A 12,835-nucleotide genomic window follows, 5' to 3' on the forward strand; every position below is an offset into this window, starting at 1 on the left:
ATCCAAGAAAACTACCCTGATGTTCTTGAACAAGGGGGCAAAATAGACATTGAAAGAGTTCATAGAACACCCTCTACACTAAATCCTCAAAAGACAACTCCCAGGTATGTAATTGCCAAATTCAAGAGCTTCCAAGCTAAGCAGAAAATTCTACAAGAAGCCAAAAAGAGACAATTCAGGTGCCAAAGAGCACCAATCAGGATTACACAAGATCTGGCAGCTTCCACACTAAAGGACCACAAGGCTTGGAATATGATACTCAGAAAGGCAAGAGAATTGGGTCTTCAACCAAGGATCACCTATCCATCAAAACTGACTATATACTTCCAGGGGAAAATACGGGCATTCAACAAAATAGAAGATCTCCAAGTATTTGTATAAAAGATTTCCAAGTATTTGTAAAGAAAAGACCAGAATTAAGTGGAAAGTTTGATATCCAAACACAAAGATCAAGAGAAACAAGAAAAGGTAAAAAAAGAAAGAGAAGGAAAAGGGGAAAATGTTTTTTTATTCAAACTTTCTTCTTTAAGGGCTTCAATAAGATCAAATTATTTACATTAATATATGGAGAAAATGTTATTTGTAACTCTCAAAAATATCTTCACTATTATAGTAATTAGTGGAATCATTCACATGAAGAGATTGGGGTAATAAGTACTATAAGATGATATGCAAAAAAAAGGAAAATGGAGGGGGGGAATTGAAGATGGCACCTAGAGAAACTTGAAGAAATAAGATGAATAGGATAATCTTTATGACACAAAGATACACATGGGAAGGGGAGAGGAAGAATACTCTTATAAGAAGGAGAGGAAGAGAGTGTTAATAGGTAATACTTAAACCTTACTCTCAATGAAATTAATTCTTAGAGGGAAGAGCATCTAGATCCATTGGGATATTGAATTCTATCTTTCCCTACAGGGAAAGTAAGAAGGGAAAACTAAGGAGGGTAGGGACACAGGGAGTATAAAAAGGGAGAGAAAGAGACAGGGGGAGGGAACTTAACAGACAATGAAAAATAAAAAGGGAACAAAAATGGAGGTGGAAGAAAGGGGACTGATAAAGCAAACCATTGGTTTAAAAGGATATAGCAAAAGAAGAAAGGACAGAACTAGGAGAGGATATAAAAATTCTGGGGAATACACAAGTGGCAATCATAATTTTGAACATGAATAGGATGAACTCACCCATAACAAAAACAAATAGGTGAGTGGATTAGAAATCAACATCCCACCATATGTTGTCTGCAAGAAACACACTTGAGGGGGGTAGACACTCACAAGGTTAGAATTAAAGGTTGGAGCAAAACCTATTGGGCCTCAACTGATAGAAAGAAGACAGGAGTTGCAATCATGATATCTGACAAAGCCAAAGTAAAAATAGATCTGATTAAAAGGGATAGGGAAGGTAACTACATCCTGATAAAAGGCAGTATAGACAATGAGGAAATATCACTAATCAACATGTATGCACCAAATGGTATAGCACCAAGTTTCTAAAGGAGAAACTAGTGGAATTGAAGGAGGAAATCGATAGTAAAACTATACTAGTGGGAGACCTGAACCTTCCTCTATCAGAACTAGATAAATCAAACCAAAAAATAAATAAGAAGGAGGTAAGAGAAGTGAATGAAATCTTAGAAAAATTAGAGATAGTAGATATGTGGAGAAAAATAAATAGGGACAAAAAGGAATACACATTCTTTTCAGCAGCACATGGTACATTCACAAAGATTGACCATGTACTAGGGTGTAAAAACATGGCAAACAAATGCAGAAAAGCAGAAATAATAAATGCAACCTTTTCAGATCCCAATACTATACAAACTATTTGACATAACAAGCAAAGAGGGAGTTCTACCAAATTCCTTTTATGACACAAATATGGTACTGATTCCAAAGCCAGGCAGGTCAGAAATGGAGAAAGAAAACTATAGACCCATCTCCTTAATGAACATAGATGCAAAAATCTTAAATAGGATGCTAGCAAAAAGACTCCAGAAAGTGATGAGGAGAGTTATTCACTATGATCAGGTGGGATTCATACCAGGAATGCCAGGATGGTTCAACATTAGGGAAACCATGCACATAATTGACCATATCAACAAGCAAACCAACAAAAATCACATGATTATCTCAATAGACACAGAAAAAGCCTTTGACATAATACAACACTCATTCCTATTGAAAACACTAGAAAGTATAGGAATAGAAGGGTCTTTCCTAAAAATAATAAACAGTATTTATCTAAAACCATCAGCCAACATCATCTTCAATGGGGATAAACTAGATGCATTCCCAATAAGATCAGTAGAGAAACAAGGATGCCCATTATCATCTCTATTATTTAACATTGTAGTAGAAACATTAGCAGTAGCAATTAGAGAAGAAAAAGAAATTGAAGGTATTAAAATTGGCAATGAAGAGACCAAGCTATCTCTCTTTGCAGATGATATGATGGTCTACTTAAAGAACCCCAGAGAATGAACCAAAAACCTAGTCAAAATAATCAACAACTTTAGAAGTTGCAGGATACAAAATAAACCTCAGCAGCAGGAATTAGAAAGAGAAATTCCATTCAAAATCACCCTAGACAATATAAAATTCTTAGGAATCTATCTGCCAAGATAAACACAGGAATTATATGAACACAACTACAAAACACTTTCCACACAACTAAAACTGGATCTGAGCAATTGGAAAAAACATTAACTACTCATGGGTAGGATGAGTTAACATAATAAACATGACCATCCTACTCAAACTTATCTATTTATTTAGTCCCATACCCATCGAACTTCCAAAAAACTTTTTTACTGAATTAGAAATAAAACAAAGTTCATTTGGAAGAACAAAAAATCAAGGATATCTAGGGAAATCATGAAAAAAAAAATACAAAGGAAGGAGGATTTGCAGTACCAGATCTCAAACTATACTATAAAGCAGTAGTCATCAAAACAATTTGGTACTGGCTAAGAAACAGAAAAAGGAGGATCAGTGGAATAGACTTGGGGTAAGTGATCTCAGCAAGACAGTCTATGGCAAGCCCAAAGATCCCAGCTTTTGGGACAAAAATCCACTATTTGATAAAAACTGCTGGGAAAATTGGAAGACAGTGTGGGAGAGATTAGGCTTGGATCAACACCTCACATCCTACACCAAAATAAACTCAGAATGGGTGAACGACTTGAACATAAAGAAGGAATAATAAAGTGGAGGAATTCCATGGGAACTGAACAACCTCCAGGAACTGATGCAGAGCGAAAGGAGCAGAACCAGGAGAACATTGTACATAGAGACTGACACACTGTGGTACAATCGAATGTAATGGACTTCTCCATTAGTGGTAATGCAGTGATCCTGAACAGCCCAGAGGGATGTATGAGAAAGAACACTATCCTCATTCAGAGGAAAAATTGTAGGAGTAAAAACACCAAAGAAAAAACAACTGCTTGATTGCATGGGTCGAGGGGGATACGAGGGGGATACAGAGTCTACATACGGGGCATGTAGACTCTGAATGAACATCCTAGTGCAAATACCGACAATATGGAAATGGATTCTGATCAAAAACACATGTAATACCCAGTGGAATTGTGGGTCAGCTATGGGAGGGGATGTAGGAGGGATGGGAGAAATAGAAAATTATTTTTGTAAGCAGGGAATAATATTTGAAATTAACCAAATAAAAAAATTTTTTTTAATTAAAAAAAATGTTCTGGGAATCTTCATGAATAGAAATGGAGAAAAAAGCTGAACATAAGCCCATCACAGTAAAATATCTGGCTTTGTTTGGGATTGATGATATTATTGTAGCTGTGTTTGGAACAACAGGGTGGGATCCTATTAGATGGTCATTTACAACTCCTAAATACTGGATGAACTGATAGGTTGTGCTGCCTTGTTCATCGAGCTTTGCTTTCTTTATAGGAAGGATTGGTGTATTGTACTCAGAGAATGTTTGTACTGTTATCCCTTGCATAATCAGTGAGTCTATTATTAGGTGGATGCCCTCCACCACCTCTTTACTTACTTTGTACTGAAATATGTGAGTTTCTTGACCTGTATAGATGGTAGTTGATCAAAGGCTATTCTCTGTTTGTATTAGGCTAAAAACCTGTCTGGTAAGCCTCAGACCTGATTCAGTGACACAACACAATCTGGCTGCTATCTTTTTTTTTTTTAAAAAGAGGATTTATTTGAGTCTTTTCACACATGGAATGGAAGGAGGGTCAAGGCAAGTTTCCCTAATCTCTAATTTTCTATATCTTCTCCCACCAAGCTGAGAGATTCTCATGGATCTGCCTTCTGTTCTTCCAGTTGCTTACCTCTACTCTGACTGCCTTTGAATCAAAAAATCCCTATCTAGCTTTCCTGACTACTGTGCCCCCCAAATATTATTGGTAGACAAAATATAGTTGAGGTTGCTTTGATCAGATGAAAGCTAATGGCAAAGTCACCCTAAAGAGTCAGGCCAAGAGGCAGCAGCTTCACTTGACGACAGACAGATCTTCTTGGCTTGAGTTGGCTTATTCTAAGTAAATAAGATAACAAGTAGTAAACAGGAACTCAGGAACATGGTCAGTGGGAACAGATGTAACTTCGGTAGATAAATCTTTTTTTGGATACCAAATAGAAGATGGGAGAAATCTCAGGTGCAGTGTAAATGGCTTCCAGCCGAAAGTCTGTTATTTTTCCTGGCAGGAAGTGATCTCTCCAAGCTCCCTGAGAAACAGGAACCAAAGACCCCCTCCACCACTCTGTTCCTCTTTTTATATATTCCTGACACTCCTTAGAACTTTATTCCTTGTGTTCCATACATGACCAAGCCTCTCTCTTGCTTTCTATCATACCTATAATCCCCCCTTTGTACAGAAAAAAACACCCTACAATCAGTTTTTTCCTCTGTGAACCAAAATACTTACCATGATTCCTTTGTTACATACTTTTTCTATAGTCTAACCCCCCAAAATAATAAAGATCTACTCTATCTAAGCTATACTTAGTTTAACTTGCCTATTCTAGGGACTTGAACAAAGGAAAGGCAGGGAAGGACAGGGAGTTACAACAAATTATCACAAAGTCTAAACTCAACACAACATTTGCAAACTCAAACAAACTAGAAATGTGAATATAACCTACCAACAATATAAAATGCAATAAAATTCAAAAGTTAAACATTTCAATAAACTCTTCAAACCCAACTTGCTATCAAAACCTTATACTGCTACGCTAATACACAACTACAATCTTATTGATAGATAGAAAAATGTATAAATCTAGAAGAAAATTAGATAAACTTATAATAAAACTCAATGGAGTATAAGCTTTCACAAAAAACATAATCTAACTAAAAAAACCTGACTTATGCAAATGCATTTTAAGCAATCTAATTTGAACAATTCCAGTCTTTCTTTTCTACATGCTATTGCTAATACATTGAACCAATTTTTCTACATTAAACTATAAACTGAGTATCCTATCTTATTTTAACTATACCCATCTTTTTATATAATCTGTACTTATAATTACATATCTACATACATATTTGTATGTTACATATGTTCATATGTACAAATTTGTAAAACTTTGCATTCAAGGAACTATAGACATCTCTTTTACATATTAAAACCTATATATAAAGATATGTATATTAGACTTATTACAATTATTTACAGCTATGTACATGTGTGGTAATATGCAATTTATGTACTGTATGTTTCTGCATTAACTTCTACTTTTGATCCCTATATGTTCCCTTATACTATCCAAACAGAATATCTCAAAAGAGCTTCTATCTATCTAGATAATACCTCATTGATCTAATATGTCTATCATAATAATTAGTGGAATAGAGGCCCTATATATGCTTGTTGGATGTATCATTCTCATTCACTCTTCAGATTTTTCCTCTTCTCATCTTCTCTGATGGATCTCTTCTTTCTTGAATGTATGTCCTGTGGCATGCAACTAGATATGAAAGTGTTTTTGTGTTTTATGATGCATTTCCTCTTACAATCTCCTTCTTCAGTCCCTATTTAATCCTCTTCTGTACACAATCCTTACAGTCTCTGCCATCCTGTCATTTAGCTGCTTTCCTTCTGCTCTCTCCTTACTGCTGCTAAGTTCTGTTTTCAAGATTTTCCTCTGGTCCTAACTCTTCCTCTTGTTCATCTTCTCCTTATGAACTTTTTGCCTATTGTCTTAGTTGTCTGATGAATCTTTCAGCTTTCTTTTAATCAATCTCATCTCTTTCCTCCTTCTCCTAAATCTATCTCTGTCTCTGCTACTTTCTCCTCCTCTACTGTGAGCAAATTTCACATGAGAATACTGAACCCAAGGTTCTTTCTCTAAGATTTTTAGAGCTGTATGTTCGTGAAAATTACCCTGAAAGGTCCACTCCAACTTTCCTGTGTAGCTGATGTTTTAGCAAAGTTTCTAAAATATACTAAGTCTCCTGATTTGGTATTGTGAAGTGAGAAGTACAAAGGCCCAGATTGATGCAATAAACCCATCTCATGAAGCTCTTTCAGCCTGTCTTGTAACAGTGCTATATAGGAAGCTATTTGAATGTCTCCTTCCAGCATGGAAACATGAGCTGGCTTACATGTTTTAACTTGTAATGGAGCATGGCCATATAGCATTTCAAAAGCAGAGATATGTAAATCTGCACTAGGGCGAATACAGAGGTAAAACAGAGTAAGAGGAAGGATTTCTGGGCACTTCAGGTGAGTCTCTGAACAGAGTTTTCCAATCATAATCTTTAACTCTCTGTTAAGTCTCTCGCCCTAACCAGAGTTCTGTGGATGGTAAGGAGTATGAAAACTTGCTGTTATCCCCAGATTCTCATAAAACCTATGTAGAACTTCCTCTGTAAAGTGGTTCCCACCATCCAAGTCAATAACACAATAAAACATGGGACTACAAAACGGGAAATTATTTCCTTAAGTAGCACCTTCACTACAAACCCTGCTGTGTTTTTAGTTGGGGGAAATGCTTCTGCCCAAGCCCAAGTCTGTCTACCAGTATTAGACAGTATTTATACTTCCCACCTTTAGGCATATTTATATAATCTATCTGTAGGCTTTCAAAAGGGGTGTAAGCTAAAGGTTTACCACCTAAACCTTTCTTTTTAAATACCCCTTAATTGAATTTCACACAGATAGCACATTTTTACAGACCCTCCTTCCAACAGATGTTATTCCTGGGCCAATGCAATTTCTTTTTACACTATCTACCATTGCTTGTGTTCCAAAGAATCCTTTACCATGGATTGAATTGTGTAAAGATTAAAATTTAGGGGAAACTAAACTGGCCTGAGCAGGAGTTTTTCTTCAACTGCATGAGCAGTCATTTTTTTTTTATCAATGGTCAAACTCAAGAGCCTGTCCACATCAATGACAACTATTAGTATTACCAATACAAATAATTAATAAGGGTCAATACCTGAAAATAACACCAAAGAGCAGCTGCCAAAGGTCCCTGGCCCTATACAACAACCATTTGTCTAATTCCAGGAGAGACCCAAATACTGAGAAAAAAAAAGGCAAGAAGCTGCCTGTGCAACCAACAAAGAACAAAGGGGGAAATGGCCTGGGGTGTCCCAACAGGAGAGGGCCTCTCTAGCAATCTAGATGGAGCCGGGGGGTCAAATAGTCTCCAAACCTCTGGGGAGTTCCAAGACCTCAGTGATAAGACTCTGTTTCAGGCCATGCTTCCAGTCATCACACACCATGCCAGGAAAACCTGGGGATGTGCCATCAGGAAGGGGACAGGCTCTGGCACCAAAGATTGCCTATCTCCCAAGGGCTGGGAGGGAAGGGGCACTCAGGAGGCTTTTGACAAGGCATCATCCAGAAGCAGGGGGAGTAGCTCAAAGCCAAGAACAGGACCTTCAAAAGCAGCCCAGAGAGTCTAAGAGAAAGTGGGGAGCCCAAGCCCTGGGATTGGCATGAAGTCCTGGTCCGAGGAATCTTATAAAAAAAGGAGCTGAAGCCAAAGGTCTTCCAAGACAGCTGCCAGGCTCTGCCCTGGGCAAAGGTGTGTCACTGGTGTGTCTTTTGCCTCTCAGTGGTAGCAGAACATGAGTGATTCTGGGGTGGAGGACACCCCTCAGAGCCACAGTTCAGAAGCTCACGTCCTGCAAATGATAGAAATGAAAATGATTTGTCTACTTTAGAGGCAGTATACCCAAGCCAGGGGTTTCCTCTCATTCCTTGGGCAGGGCCAAAAGACCTTGTGGTGCTGCAGCTGTGAGGCTGCACACAGCCTTGATGAAGGAATCCAACCTGAACCAATGCCAAGAGGATCCTGACCTCCTAAGGAGAATCTGGGGGCTCAGGATTACTTCAGACCAGCTCCCTGGGAGCTCCCAGGACAGAGAAAAAGTCAAAGGGACTGACCACAGAAAGGTCAGCAAGGGTTACATTTCCCTGAAAAGTGCCTTTCAACCACCAGATGGATCTTTTGGTGATGATGGCGCAGGGGAATCTTCAGCACAGGCCCCTCAGGGGGAACAAGTCCCTACCAAATCCAGCAGGAGGAAGCAATTGAGATGTCTTCTAAATCGGCTCAACAAACAGGCCCCAGTTTCTGATCCAGCTCCAGAGAAAGCCTGGCATGCCCTGATCATTGCCAAAGCCTCTAACAAAAGTTACTTTTCTGAGTGGATGAGTTTTCCCTCCACTGAGTTGCACAGTCCTTTGGGGTTCGTAGTGTTAGAACCAGAAGGGTGCTCAGAGGTCAACTAGGCCAAGGCTCGTATTTTACAGAGAAGTAAACAGACGCACAAAAGATCAAGCAACAGACTCAAGGTCATAAAAGCAGTAGAATTAGGATTCTAATCTAGGGCTCCCGATTCTAAATCCAGTCTCACTTCTCTGCTAATCCCCCACTAGAACAATTTTTTAAACTGGGGGAGCCATCATTTAGGTAGGGGAGAAGGTTGACAAGCTGGAGAGCATGGGGAGAGGACAGTGTGGATCAGGAGCTAGGGATGCTTATCTTTCAGAAGAAAAATCCATTCAGAGGGGATCCAAGCAGGGTGGGAGATCTCTGAAGGTATCATGTAGAAGAGGCTAAGACTGGGGAGTGGGGGGATGGAGAAGCTCCCAGGAGAGAGCTGTCAACTCAATAGAAGGAATACTTCTTCATCAGAACTGGTGAATGAATATATGGGATGGCAATCACCAGAGAGGTATGGAAACTGTCAGTATGGTTAGGGTTCCTCCAAAATCCTTCATCTAGCCCTTTCAATTTTCCATAAATTACATCAGTAAAAGGAAATACATATCTACAAATGCCTTGAGGAAACAAGGCAGAATCATTAGTACCACAATTTTAAAAAAAATAATCAATGCCATTTTAATAGTCTAAAGCTTTTTGGGTATGCAGTGACATTAGGGTAAATGTATTTTAAACTTATATTACTGAGAAATCGAAAAAGTTAAAGAAAATCTTCTCGATGCTGGTTGACATGTGCTTCAAATATAAAAAGAAGAGAAAAATAAAACTCAAATATTATATTGCACATGCAAGGAAAAACAATAATAAAAGTTTTAAAAATCAAAAATATATAGCTTACAATCAGTAACATTGTGCCAGTCAAGGAGAGTTAGAATACAAAAGTTTATCACCAAAAAATGAGATCCATTTCCTTTTAAACTTGGCCATGAATCACTGTGTGAGTGCAAATTATTTTCAGAATAAAATAGTAATACAGTAGTAGAGTAGATAATGCATATTCAAAGAAGTCCCAAAGTCCCTTAAATTCACAACATCCCTGTTAATTACAATAGCAAATAAACCCACTATTATATTTCACATGAGTTGCTGTGTGACATTTAAATAAACTTATGAACTGATGGATATTTGTCACAATTTTTACAGATGTAGTAAATCTTTCAACCTTGGCAAAGATATTTTTAAACAAAATAAAACTTATTTGGGTCTAGAACATCACCAACAAAGCTAGATTATTCTGGTGGAAGTAAATTAAACTAAAGAGAATGCATACAGGAGCTCCTTTTGACTTCCTGTTTTATATAAAGCTTTAATTTTTCCTCTGGCAAGAATTTCTATTTGGTTCTCTCCATTTAATACAACATTCTATATTTTATATACATCTAAAAATATCATCCATTCAAGAAGCACTAGTTATCTAAAGTCATTTCTGAAGACCGGTTAAATTACAATTTAAATTCTTAGCTTATTATATTCTCCAAAGATTGTATACAGTTGCAACCAGTCTTGATGAAGTCCATCCATCATCATCTATGTGAAAATTAACAAAGGCAAAAAAGCAGAAAAGGCTTTTAAAGCAACATGTGATCTTCGATGGATCTAGTGACAAGGGTTTGGACCTTGGCCTTTGGACCTTGGACCTTTGGCAAGATGTTCATGTGCTTATATAATGATATTTTGTTCTTCAGCACAGGTACAAAATAAAGAATAATGTAATAAAATAGTATTGATTAGTTTAATAATATATGAACTTAAAAGAAAATTAAATCTTAAAACAATCAGGAAATATAATAATATAAGTAAATGACAGGGTACTGGCAGGCAGTACAGTCAAAATCCTTTTCACCAATTCAATAGACTTGTTCTCTATTATTGGAGGAGAATAAACTCAAAATAGTTAGCAAGAAATAAACTTCCAGATATCTTTTAAACTTTCCTTCCCCTCCCCCCCCCCCCCAGTATTTATTATCCATTTAGATTTCTTTTGTCACCTCTTTTAAGTTCCTCATACATACACTGGGCAGAATGTGAAGATATCCCATATGTGATCTGGTGCAGAAACTGGGCAGGCCAAAATGACAATGGAATTTAGGGAGATGCATCTCCCCCTCGAATCTTAAGATTAGTCAAGCTCTTAAGTGCAAGGTGTCCAATCAGCACAAAAACCTCAAGGATCAGAAGTAAGAAAACACACCCTAAAGCTATAAGCTTCGTGAGCTCTATAAGGCTCTGTGGAAAAGGAAGCTGTTTGAGCTATGCTTTGATTATTTATGAAACTGTTATTGATTCTTCTTTGGGGACGGTAATTAATGGTCTTCTGGAGCTAGATGGAGCTACAGTTAGTGAGCAAGGTCGGGTGATGAAGAGTAAAAGTCCAGGTGGATTGACTCCTACTGAGCTCACACTCACTCTTTCTGGGCTGTGATATCAAGGGGTGTTACACAGGAAATTGGGGTTCCCTTGTTATAAGCAAGTGATGGGGAGTTGAAGGGAAGTCTCCCCTATCAGGTGATAGAAGGGGTACCCCCAAAATCCCTTGCATGAACTGGCCAGAAAGATAAGCCTCCCCCAAGTATGATGACTCAGTGGGGGAAAGGTCTTGATCAACACTAGTAAAGACTAGTGAGTAACTCCATTTAAGTTCTTTTGAATAACTCTCTAAAAATATACATGACTGCATTTTGAATATATTTAATAGATGTTGGATATAAGGAAGTGTGGAGTTGGATTGAGGAAACAGAGGTCCCTATTATCTATGTCCCAAAAAGGTCCTTCACTCTGCCAGCTGCAAAGCTGGACAGAGTTTCACATTCCCCTTCCACTTTTTCTCACTCTAAATTAAATATTAGAAGGGTCAAAAAATAGTAGAGCAATAGACAGGAAGAGAGAGTCAGGCTCTCTGACCAAGAGTCCAAGACCCCCACAGGGCCAAAGAGACTTGACACTCTTGATAGATGTTCTCAGAGGTACAATGATGTAGATATACTCTTCAGGTGAAGTCAGAGGACTATTCACTGGTAAATTCTCAGTTGTCTCTTGACAAGATCTCAGCAAGGAAAAGTGCTTCCTGCCACCTTGAGATCCCAGCTCAAAAGCCTTGAATTCCTTTTGGAGTTCTCCAGGTCCCTTTTTCTCTCCCATGATCCTCTGTTACCAACAGTCTCTTTCTGTCAATCATCTCTTCATTCGGTGTTCTAGCCTTGCCTTTGCAACCTGCTCTTACAATTTCAGCACAGATTTTCCCCACCACAGGGATCTTGTGATCCCTGTTCAAATGCTCCACTTGACACCGGGAATAAGTACTATGTTCTGTTTGCCAAAAATTCAATCAAGGTGCATTCAGAAATAAAAGTTTAGGTGGTAGATCTTTGGCATATTGTCCATTTGAAAGTTTGAAGATTGATTACATAAGTATGCCCCAAATTGGAAGATACAAGTTTTGTCTTGTAGTTGTTGATAGATTAACAAAATGGCCTGAAGCTTTTTCATCTAATACAAATACAGCTAGTTTTGTGGTGAAAGTGTTGCTTAGAGAAATTGTTCCTAGATTTGGTATTCCAATTACCATGTGTTCTGATAAAGGATCTTTTACACAATATATTATGAAAAGAGTCTATGAGAATCTTGGAATAACACTTGAGTATCATGTTCCTTATCATCCACAAAGTTTGGGTCAAGTGTTATTAATTTATTCAATCTTAATTCAAGCTTATGTAATTCAATCAAAAGAATCTTGCTATCTCTAAGATACACTTTTGTATTTGGGGATGCAAGAAGAATATCATCCACAAAATGCACCAATTTACTCTCTTTGAATTGAATACTTTTAATACCTCTTTTTAGAATCTGTGAACCCTTGAGGTAAACAGGTCCAGGTCCATGTGTCTTTTCCCACTTAAAAGCAAAGATCTTTTGAGAATCCTCTTGAATTGGAATTGAGAAAAAAAGCTGAGCATAAATCTAACACAGTGAAATATCTTGCCTGACTTGGAATGGAGGAAATTTTAGCAGCTTGGCTCAGTACAACAGTATGAGTTTTGATTACATAATCATTGACAGCTCTTAAATCTTAGATAAAATGATACATGGGTTTT

This window comes from Monodelphis domestica, chromosome 6, assembly GCF_027887165.1.
Source record: "Monodelphis domestica isolate mMonDom1 chromosome 6, mMonDom1.pri, whole genome shotgun sequence".
Taxonomy (NCBI): domain Eukaryota; kingdom Metazoa; phylum Chordata; class Mammalia; order Didelphimorphia; family Didelphidae; genus Monodelphis; species Monodelphis domestica.